Genomic DNA, 7921 nt, shown 5'->3' on the forward strand with positions numbered 1-7921 from the left:
TGGAGTGACCAAGTATAGGTTAGGTTAGAAGGACACCACAATCATAAGAATGCAGCTAGTTGAAAGCTGGCTTCTAGGGATGCTTCCTTGTGAGAGCTGAGCTCAGGGCAGGACCCTCCCGCATCCTGACTGCCTGTAGACAAAGCTCCTATCATCCTTAAGCGAGGTGCTGGAAGAGGTTGTGTGAAAAGCATGTGGAAGTGTCAGGCCTGTACTCACGTGTATCTGCATTCAATGCAACGATTGCCAATGGCTTTGTTCAATTAGAGTGGTGCTAAGTTCTAACTCCTGTAAATGAGTTTCTAGCGGACATCAGCCTCCAAGATATACACACTTCTGAAAGTTGAGCTTTTGGCCAGTGGCTCCCCCATCCTGACTGCCTGTACGGTTCGCTCCCACATGATTTCGTTCGATGCGAGACACAAGTTTTGTGAGAGGCAAGTGTCTCTTAGCTCAGTCCAGCCACTTCTGAGGAATTCCTTCCTCCCATAGCTTGGAGCTACATACTAACTTCCATACCTGAGAACCTAGTTGAAAGCTGTCTCCCTGGGGAACATCCTTCTGCGAGTTGAGCTCACATGACATCCCTCCCATTTCCACACTGCCTGCAGGTGGAGTTTTTTTTTTTTTTAATGATAAATTTATTTTTTGGTGTTCAATTTGCCAACATACAGAATAACACCCAGTGTTCATCCCATCAAGTGCCCCCCGGAGTGCCCATCACCCATTCACCTCCACCCCTGCCCTCCTCCCCTTCCACCACCCCTAGTTCGTTTCCCAGAGTTAGCAGTCTTTACGTTCTGTCTCCCTTTCTGAGATTTCCTACCCATTCCTTCTCCCTTCCCTTCTATTCTAAGCACCTTTGTTTTCTGTGTTTTGTTGCTGTGGTGGGAAGCTGAGCTGGAGACTTCAATCTACTTCTGCACTTCCACGGAAAAATCCAAGACCGGCTACCCTGGCATGACTTTGTCATTTCATAATGATCTATGTTTCTTGGTTTAAAATGTACATATTGTCCTGAGAGCTTGTGTGCCTGTGTATAGACACAAAAAAGACCCAGGAATTTAAAATTAAGATAAAGGGGTGGAACAAATAAAATCTGCAGTGCTTTGAAAAAATTCTGACACTTAGGAATTTCAAAGGCTGGGATTTCATGTAAAATGTCTCCAGAAGTCAAATCTAGAAATGACTCCAGGAAGCTCTCCAGTTAGCATCTCCTACAAGGATGCATTCTAGCAATGGTTTTAATTAAGATAACACATCTCAACATACAGGCTTACATATATATAGGCTTATATTTTAGATTAATATAATAAAAAAGTAAAAGATTGGTTAGTTAAAAACGATCTAGGCAAACATACATGGCAACTGTACATAATGCAAGTACAAGAACCAGGCTCTTCAGATTTGCACACGGACTATAACAGTACAATCATTAAATCAGTCTGGCACTGGTGTCAGACCAGTTCAGTGAGACGAAATTTAGAAAAAGACTCAAGTAGGTGAGAATTTTCCCTATGGCTCTGGTAGAGATAGCCAGTTGCTCTCCATTATCCATCTTCCCTCCCTTCTTTACCAAGAGAACCCCTACATCATTGCTGGCAGAAATGTGCTCCCTGCAAAGCCTTTCAAGGCAGCCTCCATTGTAGAGGAACATCACCACAGGATACTGTGGGGTACCTGGGCAAGTTCTTTACAGAAGCCTGATTCGAGGGCAGGCATGCCATTTTGTTCCTTTTTCCCCTTTGCCCACTTTTCTGCATGGAACTCTGGTGTGATGGCTGGACTTATAGTAGCCATAGTGGGACCATGAAGAAAAGGCCAAGGGACAATCAGAGCTCTCAGCTCTGAAATCCTCAAACCACGGAACCAGCAGCAGGAAACCACTGTGCATACTTGTTATATGAGAAAAATACGCTGTTACATGTCTAAGCAACTTCACAAAGATGTACTTTGAAAGATGACCATGTGAAAATGGTGATGCTTCACACACCATTCATGAACACACAAGCAAGATTGAGCATATGTAAACTAGGTTACAACTACTTGTACAACAGTATGATCCTGCACATGGCCAAGTGTGAGCTTCTAAGTCTAGGGCGATGTGAACTTCTCATCTGTCTATGTTTAGAGGCAGATGGAGGCCTTAGGTAAACATCTGAAGGAGAGTAGACATGAAGATTTACCAAATTAACTCTGATACTGGCACAAAGTGTGCAGCACGCACACCCCACTTCGGGGGAGCACTCCTCAGCTCTTGGCAAACCTCCACCATGCACGGTTCTAGTTACAAGCAGGGGGTAGGCCACGTGATCTCTGAAAGCACCTGCAGGCAGGCTGCCTTCTTGTGAGCTCGTTTGTAGATAATTTGTTATCTATCAAAGAAGGTATGGGAACCACGTAGGGTGAAGCTGTTGAGTTCTGAGCACCCCCTCCTCCCCTGCCTTTCCCGCCTGACCCCATTCCTCTCTGACCCCCTGCATCTCACCCTCCGCTTTACACTTCTCTGTATAACATAACTGGTTTGGAACTTACAGCCAATAATTCTGAATTTAAGTCCCGACTTCACTAAGAAGCTGCCACCAGTCTAGTCAGCCCTCTGCCTCCTTGCCTGGCCACCAGGCGGAGGCCCCCCTACCCCATGGATGTTGGTATGGCCGGGCGCCCACCTAGGGCACTCTGGCGGCAACAGCAGATAGGCAAGGGGCCAAAGTGTGTAAAGGGGCCACGGCCAGCGGAGGAGCAGCAAGCCTCATGGTCCAGCATCAAGCAGCCACGCAGGCGGAGGGCGCCGGGCCCAGGGCTCCCCTGCCCCGGGCCTCGGGCCTCCTGCGCCCACTGCAGTACTCTTATAACTTCTCCGTAGGCTTGACTCTTTCAAAAGGGTAGCCGTTTTTTCCTGTTTAAAAGAAAGAATCACAGGGGTCAACAGTAGTGCACGGGACTAAAAGCCCTCAAAAGTCTCTGCCTCACATTGGGATTCAGGCATCTCACTTTTAAAGATTTGCTTAAAAATTTTATTAAAAAAATTTTAAAAATAATAAAAATAAAAAATAAAAATTCTATTTATTCCTGAGAGACCCGGAGAGAGAGAGAGGCAGAGACCCAGGCAGGGGGAGAAGCAGGCTCCTCGCAGGGAGCCCGATGTGGGACTCGATCCCGGGACCCCAGGGTCATGCCCTGGGCTGAAGGCAGACGCTCACCTGCTGGGCCTCCTGGGCGCCCCTGGGCATATATTTTACATATACCATCATCCTTATACCCTACTTTTATCCCCCTTCAACTGATTCCCATCCATCCATCCAACGTTTACTGTGTGCCTACCACCCCCAGGGAGGCCCTGGGTTAGAATCCAGGGACAGACAACCAGAAAGTATCCTGCCTGGAGGAGTCCAGGGAGAGACAGTGTGGTCCTAGGTGACCCTACAATACAACCCAAGAAATCTCAGCTATTTTGGTACATTTGAATATTTTTAGACAAAGATAGTCTCTCAGAAAAGGTGAGTCACCAGCTAGCGTGAAGAGATGGTTCTTTAATCAGGGATTTTCTTGGCATAGTATTGATTCTATGTTCCTCCTTTTTAGGTTCTCTTGTCTGGTTCCACATCCCTTCCTTCAGCTCCATAATCTCCATAATCGTCTCTTTTCACCATTTAGTCTTTGCAGCCTCATTGGTGTCTACTTTGTGTGTCACTCTCCTCCTGTCCCCTGATGCACCTGCCAGCACACCTGCCTGCTTGCCTGCAAGCTGGGCGGGGCGCTCGCTGGGGAGCTAAGGACCAGGGCACCCTCCCTGGTGGCTCAGGTGGCAGGCGCTGGCGGGGAGAAGGCACCCGCTACAAATATTCCAAATGCACCACGGGACGCAGAGGAGCAGAAGGGAGAGGGCAGAGGCCTGGTAAGCAAAGCAGCTGGTAGGCCTTGTTCTTCCGGGTCGCGGCCCCAACGACTCCCTCTGCTGCAGCTTGAACGAGCGGCCCCACCACAGGCCTCCTGGGTCTGGAAAGTGACTGAGAGGAGTTCCAGGGGTGCAGAGCCTTCAGAAATAGGTCCAACCCATCCAAGAGCAGACAGGCCCACCGTCTAAGTCTGAACATGGACAGGAAGCTCTCCTCCAAAGGGACCACCGCATCTCTGGCCCCCTTAGCTAGGCTGGAGAAAACAGAAGGAGAGGAGGCGAAAGAAAAGCAAAGAGCTACAAGTACAGATACTCATGGGGATTTACTTGAGGTTATAAAGAGCTCCCTTAGCACCAGGAAACTTTTTTTTTTTTTTTTGAGTGCCATGGCAAGGGGGCACATCACATCAAAGGTGTTTGGGAGCATCTTGAAGGAGAAAAGCGGGTTTTGATTTCTTTGAGACCTTTGCAGTTTGCTTTAAGACCAGTCTTTCGATGCAGGAGGAGGGAGGCAGAGAGGGCTCGAGTAGGGCTGCATAAGGATCCTGAATGACCTAACAGTGTAGGATTCCAGGCACTTTTTCATGCTCTAGCAACCATGGCTAAAAGCATTCCTGCCATAAAGTTGTTTAGCTTCCTGCATTTTTAAACTTTTTTGGGGCACTCATATTACCTAACTACTTTTTCAAAAATCCTACATGAATAAAATTCCACAATAGAGAAATTTTACATAACCTAACTCTCTTGGCTAAAGGTGAGCTTTAGCACAAAGCTCTTGAGGTTTAGAGCGTGGTGGTTGGTAGTGAGGGGTGGGGTAAAGCAGAGGGAAATGACAAGGCACATTTCTTGTTTCTGATTATCTTAAAAAATTTTTTAAAGATTTTATTTATGTATTCATGAGAGACACACAGAGACAGAAGCAGAGACACAGGCAGGGGGAGAAGCAGGCCCCCTCCCAGGACCCCGGGGTCACACCCCGGGCCAAAGGTAGACGCTTAAACACTGAGCCACCCAGGCGCCCCGCGAAGTTTCTGGATTCATCTTAATCTGACTATAAATAAGGTGAAACTTACTCTCTATGGTACCTATAAACAGGCTGTGTCGGTAACACAGCTTAACTGATGGTGTAAGTAGGACAGAGAGAGGGCAGCAATCATCCCAGTCTTGGATTCCTGACCCTGTGCTGCTGGGGTCTGTAGGGGTCCTGGGCTGGGGTGGGGTGCTGGGGGGACATTAAGGATAGAGTTAGGGAATAAAGTCCTCGTGGAGCAACCACATGAGGGATACTTCAGAGCAGCTGTAATTTAAATGCAAACAATGATGGAGCTGATGACAATCCTTCAGATGTCAGCCACAAGGACTGCCAAAGATGCCAAACTTTTCAGCCTCATTAACTGCAAGGAAGGCCTCTAATAAAGATACTCACATTGTTATTAATTCCTCTGGCCAGGACATCAGCAAATCAGCGGAGGACACGAAGGTTTATATGAAAGAGGACAGAAAGAGGATCCAAACAGATTTGGACAGGTTGGAATCTAGTACAATGCAATTTAATGCCGATAAATACAAACACTGGCATTTAGGTCCAAGAAATTAACTGCACTCATACCAGATGGAGAAAAGGGGTTTAACAGGAGCATTTGTAGGGAACAGTTCAGGTCTGGCAGATTGCTTGGGAGGAAAAAAAAAAAAAAAAAAGATTGCTTGGGAGGAGTCACAGTTTGTTGGGTATGAGGCTGCCAAAAGATTTTTTTTTTTAAAGGCAGCAAAGGCAAACCAAAACCCAAATCAGGGTGGTCCTGGACAGCATGAGAACCACAAAGTTGCGGAACATGACAGCCGAGCACACTCTTAGAAAGGGATGGGTCCCTATCCAGGTACAACCCTCCACGAGGGCACCGAGGGCCAGAGGTCAAGCAGAACAGCGAGAAGCTAGTGACCACAGGAGGGCAATGGAAGGTCAAGGCTGAAGAAGTAAACATTCAAGAGGGAGGAAAGCTGGCTCTAAATATTAAAACAACGGTGCTGGGCCCTGTTCCCAGAGGTTCCAATTCAGCAGACCTGGGTGGTCTTGGAATTTGCATTTCGAAGCTCCCAGGGGATGCTGACACAACTGGCCCAGGAACACTCTCTAGAGCAGGTGCTCTAAGAAACAAAATTGTAATTCAGAAAAAACAAATTGTATTTTCTGAGATTTTACTAAGATACAATGGCCATTCCCTAGTAAGTCTAAATTAGGAAATGTACTGGTTTTAAAACCCCACACATTGATTATTAAGATTACGCTCTTTTTAACATTTTATATCACTAAACATAAGTTCCACCTTTATTTTTGGGCCTTAGCAATTCTTATTAGTTCAGCTTCATAAAGCAAAATTCTGTTTCTGCTTCATTTTCTGACCTTTTATATGGCAGGCAATCCCCCTCTGGTCTGCTTCCATGCTTCCCATACTATGTGTTATATTCAGCAGATCAAGCTTCATTACATATTAAAATGTGACCCATTTTTATCAAATGATATCTGGCTTCCCACATCTTCTAAAATAGCAGATATTGATCCAGTCCTTTCCCCCAAAAGCCCACACCGAGACCACCGTGCCCAGGGGTCCATTAGGTTTCAAACCAGCTGCATTCAATTCCTGATTAATTTTATTTGATCTCATATGCTTGAAGCTTTAGCTTTTCAATCCCAGTAGGAAAATTACCAGCCTATGGAATGCATATAAAATGACATGCAAAACAATGCAAATTAATACAAAACATACACCTCTAAATTGCTTGGGTAAAGTCTTTAAGCTTTGTTTTTCTCCAGTCTGATGAGCAGTGACCAGATTCTTCTATTACAATGTATTTCATATGGCACCCAGCCCCTGACACATGTTAGTACGCCAAGTGGAAGAGGCGCCTCTGCCTGCGAATCGGGCAAATGGGATCCAAGACTTAACTTTGCCACTGGTTCTACAGTCTTGTACAAGTTCTCAAAATTCTCCGGTTCTTAGATCCTACATCTGGAAATGGTGGAAATGACATCATCATAATAAAACCAGCAGCCCCAGAGCTTACGGAGTGCTCACCACAGGCTGGCACAACACACACATGCACACACCCATGGCTGGGCACACATCGTGTACACATTGTCTGTGCGTGACACACACATGCCCTCCTCACAGCAGCCCACTAGAGGGTACCATAAAGCACACCCCCTGTGGGTGTGGTGCCACTTCAGAGACCAGGAAACTCTTGCAAGGCCATAAGTGAGGGAGTGACAAGGTCAGAAATGAGGCCTCATGGGCAGCCCAGGTAGCTCAGTGGTTTAGTGCTGCCTTCGGCCCAGGGCGTGATCCTGGAGACCCCGGATCGAGTCCCACGTCGGGCTCCCTGCGTAGAGCCTGCTTCTCCCTCTGCCTGTGTCTCTGCCTCTCTCTCTCTCTCTGTCTCTCATAAATAAGTAAATAAAGTTAAAAAAAAAAAAAAAAAAGACATGAGGCCTCAGCAGTCTCCCTCCAGGGGCCACTCAGCCATGCTGCAGCTTTGTTGCACGATTCCTACCTGTGTGTTTCTAAATATGAAGTTTGCCTAACCTACCAAGTAAGAATTCAAATCGCACAGTCCTATGTGCTTCAAAAGATGTTTCTGTAAGACGGTGACAGTCGGTTAGAGCGCTCGATACCGCCATGCCAGCACCATCAGACCGGTTTACCTCAGAGGACTCCAGGGGTCTCCTGCCCTCTCGCCCCATCCCGTTCACACGTATAACTTATGTCAGACTCCCTCATGGTCGAGAAGCCTTCCCGCTCTCCTGCCTCTCTCTCGCGAGGGCGCTTCCAGGGGCCGCGCCTGAGGGCCCGGGCCCGGCGCCAGCGGCCCACAGCACAGCCGCGCCACACGGCGCTCGGTCCCACACGGGGTGAGGTGGCCGCCGGCTGCCGGCCGCCCCCACAGGCAGGGGCTCGGGCCGCTCCGCAGGCCGCAGACAGGCCCACCGCAGGCTGAGGCCGCCTTCTCTGGAGCACCAGAAAGCAG

This window comes from Canis aureus, chromosome 21, assembly GCF_053574225.1.
Source record: "Canis aureus isolate CA01 chromosome 21, VMU_Caureus_v.1.0, whole genome shotgun sequence".
In the NCBI taxonomy this organism is placed as follows: Eukaryota; Metazoa; Chordata; class Mammalia; order Carnivora; family Canidae; genus Canis; species Canis aureus.